Here is an 8,438-nt window from a genome sequence, read left to right as displayed (position 1 = left end):
GAGGGACACTTTCTGATTAATTATTTGTATCTTTCCCAAGCTTCATAGAGGGATTCTCCTTCCTTTTGTCTGAAGGTTTGGACTTCCACTCTAAGCTTACTCAATTTTTGAGGTGGAAAAAACTTTGCCAAGAAGGCATTGACTAGCTTTTCCCAAGAGTTCAGGCTTTCTTTAGGTTGTGAGTCCAACCATATTCTAGCTCTGTCTCTTACAGCAAAAGGGAATAGCATAAGTCTGTAGACCTCAGGGTCAACCCCATTAGTCTTGACAGTGTCACAGATTTGCAAGAATTCAGCTAAAAACTGATGAGGATCTTCCAATGGAAGTCCATGGAACTTGCAATTCTGTTGCATTAGAGAAACTAATTGAGGCTTAAGCTCAAAGTTGTTTGCTCCAATGGCAGGGATAGAGATGCTTCTCCCATAGAAGTCGGGAGTAGGTGCAGTAAAGTCACCCAGCACCTTCCTTGCATTGTTGTCATTGTTGTTGTTTTCGGCTACCATGTGTTCTTCTTCTTTGAAGATTTCTGTTAGGTCCTCTACAGAGAATTGTGCCTTAGCTTCTCTTAGCTTTCGCTTCAAGGTCTTTTCAGGTTCAGGATCAGCCTCAACAAGAATGCTTTTGTCTTTGCTCCTGCTCATATGAAAGAGAAGAAAACAAGGAAATATGGAATCCTCTATGTCACAGTATAGAGATTCCTTGAGGAGTCAGAGGAAAAGAAAAATAGAAGGCAGAAGTAGAAGAATTCAAACTTATCAAGAGAGATGGAGTTCGAATTGTTCATTGAGGAATAGTGTTAGTCCATAAATAGAAGGATGTGAGACGAGGGGAAGAAATTTTTGAAAAATAATTTAAAAACATTTTGAAAAACTTTAATTGATTTTCGAAAACCAAGATTGAGAAAGAAGTAAAGTGTTTTTTGAAAAAGATTTTTGAAATTAGAAATAAAAAAATTTGATTGAAAACTATTTTGAAAAAGATGTGGTTAAGAAGATATGATTTGAAAAACATTTTAAAAAAAGATTTGATTTAAAAAAATTAATGACTTGGCTATCAAGAAAAGATATGATTCAAACATTAAACCTTTCTCAACAGAAAAGGCAACATAACTGAAATGTTGAATCAAATCATTAATTGATAGCAAGTATCCTTGAAAATAGAAAGAAATTGATTTTGAAAAAGATTTGATTGAAAAGATTTGATTTGAAAAAGATTTGATTTTAAAAAAAATTTGAAAACTTGAAAAAAATTTGCATTGAAAACAGAATCTTCCCTCTTGTGCCATCCTGGCGTTAAACGCCCAAAATGGTGCACATTCTGGCATTTAACGCCCAAACTACTACCCTTTTGGGCGTTAAACGCCCAGCCAGGCACCCTGGCTGGCGTTTAAACGCCAGTCTGTCTTCTTCACTGGGCATTTTGAACGCCCAGCTTTTTCTGTGTAGTTCCTCTGCTGTATGTTCTGAATCTTCAATCCTCTGTATTATTGACTTGAAAAGACACAAATTAAAAATATTTTTGGATTTTTAATAATGAGGAATAATCAAAATGCAACTAAAATCAAATAACAATGCATACAAGACACCAAACTTAGCAGTTTGTATACTATTGACACTTAACAAAATGAGAATGCATATGAGAAACATAAAACACTCAAGTCAGGAGAATTTAAAGATCAGAGCAATGAAATCATCAAGAACATCTTGAAGATCACTTAAGACACATGAATGAATGCAAAGAGAACAGAAACATGCAATTGACACCAAACTTAAAATGAGACTCTAGACTCAACAAGAAACATACAATATTTTTGGTTTTTATGATTTTGTAAATTTTTTTTTGTGCTTTTTCGAAAATTAAGTGGAAAAGAGAATAAAGGTATCAAAATTCTTAATGAGAATTCCAGGAATCATGCAATGTTAGTCTAAAGCTTCAATCTAAAGGAATTAGACATGGCTAGCCAAGCTTCAGCAGGACATTGCATTCAAGAGCTAAATTGATGAGAATCAATCAGCTTTGGTGATGATAAGAACATCACCTTGAAACACTAGAATTCATTCTTAAGAACTCTGAAAAAAATACCTAATCTAAGCAACAAGATGAACCGTCAGTTGTCCATAATCGAACAATCCTCGGCAACGGCGCCAAAAACTTGGTGGACGAAATTGTGATCACTACAACTCAAATAATCCCCGGTGATGAACCCAAAAACTTGGTGTTCAATACCATGGCATAAACACAACTTCGCACAACTAACCAGCAAGTGTATTGGGTCGTCCAAGTAATAAACCTTACGCGAGTAAGGGTCGATCCCACAGAGATTGTTGGTATGAAGCAAGCTATGGTCACCTTGTAAATCTTAGTCAGGCAAACTCAAATGGTCATGGATGATGAATAAAACATAAAGATAAAGATAGAGGTACTTATGTAATTCATTGGTGGGAATTTCAGATAAGCGTATGAAGATGCTTTGTCCCTTCCGTCTCTCTGCTTTCCTACTGTCTTCATCAAATCCTTCTTACTCCTTTCCATGGCAAGCTGTATGCAAGGGTTTCACCGTTGTCAGTGGCTACCTCCCATCCTCTCAGTGGAAATGTTCAACGCACCCTGTCACGGCACGGCTATCCAGCTGTCGGTACTCGATCATGTCGGAATAGAATCCAGTGATTCTTTTGCGTCTGTCACTAACGCCCCACAATCGCGAGTTTGAAGCTCGTCACAGTCATTCAATCATTGAATCCTACTCAGAATACCACAGACAAGGTTTAGACCTTCCGGATTCTCTTGAATGCCGCCATCAGTTCTAGCTTATACCACGAAGATTCCGGTTAAAGAATCCAAGAGATATCCACCCAATCTAAGGTAGAACGGAGGTGGTTGTCAGGCACATGTTCATAGGTGAGAATGATGATGAGTGTCACGGATCATCACATTCATCAAGTTGAAGAACAAGTGATATCTTAGAACAAGAACAAGCGGAATTGAATAGAAGAACAATAGTAATTGCATTAATACTCGAGGTACAGCAGAGCTCCACACCTTAATCTATGGTGTGTAGAAACTCCACCGTTGAAAATACATAAGAACAAGGTCTAGGCATGGCCGAATGGCCAGCCTCCCAAGGATCAAAAGATCTAAAGATCAAAAGATTCCAAAGATCAGAAGATTCAAATACAATAGTAAAAGGTCCTACTTATAGAGAACTAGTAGCCTAGGGTTTACAAAGATGAATAAATGACATAAAAATCCACTTCCGGGCCCACTTGGTGTGTGCTTGGGCTGAGCATTGAAGCATTTTCGTGTAGAGACTCTTCTTGGAGTTAAACGCCAGCTTTGGTGCCAGTTTGGACGTTTAACTCCCATCCTTGTGCCAGTTCCGGCGTTTAACGCTGGGAATTCTGATGGTGACTTTTAACGCCGGTTTGGGCCATCAAATCTTGGGCAAAGTATGGACTATCATATATTGCTGGAAAGCCCAGGATGTCTACTTTCCAACGCCGTTAAGAGCTTGCCAATTGAGCTTCTGTAGCTCCAGAAAATCCACTTAGAGTGCAGGGAGGTCAGAATCCAACAGCATCTGCAGTCCTCTTTAGTCTCTGAATCAGATTTTTGCTCAGGTCCCTCAATTTCAGCCAGAAAATACCTGAAATCACAGAAAAACACACAAACTCATAGTAAAGTCCAGAAAAGTGAATTTTAACTAAAAACTAATAAAAATATACTAAAAACTAACTAGATCATACTAAAAACATACTAAAAACAATGCCAAAAAGCGTACAAATTATCCGCTCATCAATGCCACAGACACATAACTGGGTGAACCTTTTCAGATTGTGACTCAGCTTTGCTAGAGTCCCCAATTAGAGGTGTCCAGAGCTCTTAAGAACACTCTTTTTGCCTTGGATCACGACTTTAACCACTCAATCTCAAGCTTTTAACTTGGACCTTCATGACACAAGCACATGGTTAGGGACAGCTTGATTTAGCTACTTAGGCCCGGATTTTAATTCCTTGGGCTCTCCTATCCATTGATGCTCAAAGTCTTGGATCCTTTTTACCCTTGCCTTTTGGTTTTAAGGGCTATTGGCTTTTTCTGCTTGCTTTTTTTTTGCCACTTCTCTCTTTTTTTTTTCGCAAGCTTTTTATTCACTGCTTTTTCTTGCTTTAAGAATCAATCTTATGATTTTTCAGATTATCAATAACATTTCTCTTGTTCATCATTCTTTCAAGAGCCAACATATTTAACATTCATAAACTCCACTATCAAAATTATGCAATGTTCAAGCATTCATTCAGAAGACAAAAAGTGTTGCCACCACATATAAATAATTAGAATTTTCCTTATTAAAACCAAAAAAAAAAATAATTATTGCCTCCTTATTCTAAAAATCTACTGTTTTATTCATGTTTGATGATGATGAGAAAAATAAATTATAGCTTAATTGGAGATAAAATCAAAATAGAGATACTAATTACTACTACTAATATATAACTTCTAAGGTAAATTCCTAATACGAACAGTTATCACAGAGTTAAGGCAAAGATTAGGACTCAACAACCTTTATTTTGGGAAGTGGATGTTCCTCTAGTCTGTGGGGTGCTTGGTCCTTCAAGAGATAATTTCTGATGCTTCAGTTCCTTCAAGTCACATCCTTGCTCTTCCTGTTCCCTTCGGTGCCATGATCTTGATGAGTTTTAGCTCAGTGATCATGGCAAATCACACCAAACTTAGAGGTTTGCTTTTCCTCAAGCAAAAGAAAGGAAGGGAGAGGAATAGAAGGAGAGGTAATTTCGAAATTTCAAAGATATGATGAGTTGAAAAAGATATGAGAAGAAATTAAAGAAAAATCAAGAAATAAGTTTAGGATAATTTTTTTTTTGAAATTGAAGTTGAAAGATAAGAGTTTGTAACCTGTTTATGCAAGACATCATGAATTGAAACATGAGAATTGGAAAAAATTTGAATTGAAAACGAAATTACCTCCTCCCCACAATCCTGGCGTTAAATGCCCAAACGCTGCATGTTTTGGGCGTTTAACGCCCATCTGTAGCTTCTCCTGGGCGTTCAACGCCCAGCTGTTGCTTCTAGCTGGCGTTGAATGCCAGAAACTTCTTTGTCACTAGGCATTTTTCTGAACGCCCAAGACGCTGTAAATCTGGCGTTAAACGCCCAGAAGGTGCTTCTTTCTGGCGTTTAACACCCAGATGGCTATCTCTACTGGCGTTGACCGCCCAGTAGATGCTTCTTTTGGGCGTTTGATGAGCGGATAACTTGTACGCTTTTTGGCATTGTTTTTAGTATGTTTTTAGTATGATCTAGTTAGTTTTTAGTATATTCTTATTAGTTTTTAGTTAAAATTCACTTTTCTGGACTTTACTATGAGTTTGTGTGTTTTTCTGTGATTTCAGGTATTTTCTAGCTGAAATTGAGGGACCTGAGCAAAAATCTGATTCAGAGACTAAAAAGGACTGCAGATGCTGTTGGATTCTGACCTCCCTGCACTCGAAGTGGATTTTCTGGAGCTACAAAAGCCCAATTGGCGCGCTCTCAACGGCGGTGGAAAGTAGACATCTTGGGCTTTCCAGAAATATATGATAGTCCATACTTTGCTCAAGATTTGATGGCCCAAACCGGCGTTCAAAGTCACCTTCAGAATTCCCAGCGTTAAACGCCGGAACTGGCACAAGGATGGGAGTTAAACGCCCAAACTGGCACGAAAGCTGGCGTTTAACTCCAAGAAGGGTCTCTACACGAAAATGCTTCAATGCTCAGCCCAAGCACACACCAAGTGGGCTCGGAAGTGGATTTTTATGTCATTTACTCATCTCTGTAAAACCTAGGCTACTAGTTCTCTATATATAGAACCTTTTACTATTGTATTTTGATCTTTTGATCTTTGGATTCTTTTGATCTTTAGATCTTTTGATCACTTTGGGAGGCTGGCCATTTGGCCATGCCTAGACCTTGTTCTTATGTATTTTCAACGGTGGAGTTTCTACACACCATAGATTAAGGTGTGGAGCTCTGCTGTACCTCGAGTATTAATGCAATTACTATTGTTCTTCTATTCAATTCCGCTTGTTCTTGTTCTAATATATCACTTGTTCTTCAACTTGATGAATGTGATGATCCGTGACACTCATCATCATTCTCACCTATGAACGTGTGCCTGACAACCACCTCCGTTCTACCTTAGATTGGGTGGATATCTCTTGGATTCTCTAACCGGAATCTTCGTGGTATAAGCTAGAACTGATGGCGGCATTCAAGAGAATCCGGAAGGTCTAAACCTTGTCTGTGGTATTCTGAGTAGGATTCGATGATTGAATGACTGTGACGAGCTTCAAACTCCTGAGGGCGGGGCGTTAGTGACAGACGCAAAAGAATCATTGGATTCTATTCCGGCCTGATTGAGAACCGACAGATGGATAGCCGTGCCGTGACAGGGTGCGTTGAACATTTCCACTGAGAGGATGGGAGGTAGCCACTGACAACGGTGAAACCCTTGCATACAGCTTGCCATGGAAAGGAGTAAGAAGGATTGGATGAAGACAGTAGGAAAGCAGAGAGACGGAAGGGACAAGCATCTTCATACGCTTATCTGAAATTCCCACCAATGAATTACATAAGTATCTCTATCTTTATCTTTATGTTTTATTCATCATTCATAACCATTTGAGTTTGCCTGACTAAGATTTACAAGGTGACCATAGCTTGCTTCATACCAACAATCTCTGTGGGATCGACCCTTACTCGCGTAAGGTTTATTACTTGGACGACCCAGTACACTTGCTGGTTAGTTGTGCGAAGTTGTAGTGATCACAATTTCGTCCACCAAATTTTTGGCGCCGTTGCCGGGGATTGTTCGAGTATGGACAACTGACGGTTCATCTTGTTGCTTAGATTAGGTATTTTTTTTCTTCAGAGTTCTTAAGAATGAATTCTAGTGTTTCAAAGTGATGTTCTTATCATCACCAAAGCTGATTGATTTTCATCAATTTAGCTCTTGAATGCAATGTCCTGCTGAAGCTTGTTCAGCCATGTCTAAGTTCTTTAGACTAAAGCTTTAGACTAACATTGCATGATTCCTGGAATTCTCATTAAGAATTTTGATACCTTTATTTTCTTTTTCCACTTAATTTTCGAAAAAATCCAAAAATATTTCTTGTTTGAGTCTAGAGTCTCATTTTAAGTTTGGTGTCAATTGCATGTTTCTGCTCCTTTTGCATTCATGCATGTGTCTTCATTAATCTTCAAGTTGTTCTTGATGGTTTCATTGCTCTGATTTTTAAATTCTCTTGACTTGAGTGTTTTGTGTGTCTCATATGCATTCTCATTTTGTTAGTGTCAGTAGTATACAAACTGCTAAGTTTGGTGTCTTGCATGCATTGTTATTTGATTTTAGTTGCATTTTGATTATTCCTCTTTATTAAAAATCCAAAAATATTTTTAATTTGTGTCTTTTCAAGTCATTAATACAGAGAATTTGAAGATTCAGAACATACTGCAAAGGAATTACACAGAAAAAGCTGGGCGTTCAAAACGCCCAGTGAAGAAGGACAGACTGGCGTTTAAACGCCAGCCAGGGTGCCTGGCTGGGCGTTTAATGCCCAAAAGGGTAGTAGTTTGGGCGTTAAACGTCAGAATGTGCACCATTCTGGGCGTTTAACGCCAGGATGGCACAAGAGCGAAGATTTTGTTTTCAAATCAAATTTTTTTTTTAGTTTTCAAAATCTTTTCAAAATCAAATCTTTTTCAAAATCAATTTCTTTCTATTTTCAAAAATACTTGCTATCAATTAATGATTTGATTCAACATTTCAAGTATGTTGCCTTTTCTGTTGAGAAAGGTTTAATGTTTGAATCATATCTTTTATTGATAGCCAAGTCATTAATTTTTAAAATCAAATCTTTTTTTAAAATGTTTTTCAAATCATATCTTCTCAATCACATCTTTTTAAAAATCAATCATATCTTCTTAACCACATCTTTTTCAAAATAGTTTTCAATCAAATCTTTTTGATTTCTAAATTCAAAATCTTTTTCAAAAAATCACTTTACTTCTTTCTCAATCATGGTTTTCGAAAATCAATTAGTGTTTTTCAAAATGTTTTTAAAATATTTTACTTAATTTTCGAAAATTTCTTCCCCTCTTCTCACATCCTTCTATTTATGGACTAACACTATTCCTTAATGAACAATTCGAACTCCATCTTTCTTGATAAGTTCGAATTTTCTACCTCTTCCTTCTATTTTTCTATTCCTCTGACACCTTAAGGAATCTCTATACTGTGACATAGAGGATTCCACATTTCCTTGTTTTCTTCTCTTTCATATAAGCAGGAGCAAAGACAAAAGCATTCTTGTTGAGGCTGACCCTGAACCTGAAAGGACCTTGAAGTGAAAAGAAGCTAAGGCACAATTCTCTGTAGAGGACC

Source organism: Arachis hypogaea, chromosome 3 (assembly GCF_003086295.3).
Source record: "Arachis hypogaea cultivar Tifrunner chromosome 3, arahy.Tifrunner.gnm2.J5K5, whole genome shotgun sequence".
In the NCBI taxonomy this organism is placed as follows: domain Eukaryota; kingdom Viridiplantae; phylum Streptophyta; class Magnoliopsida; order Fabales; family Fabaceae; genus Arachis; species Arachis hypogaea.
The sequence above is the reverse complement of the archived record's forward strand: the minus strand, read 5'-3'. Positions refer to the sequence as shown.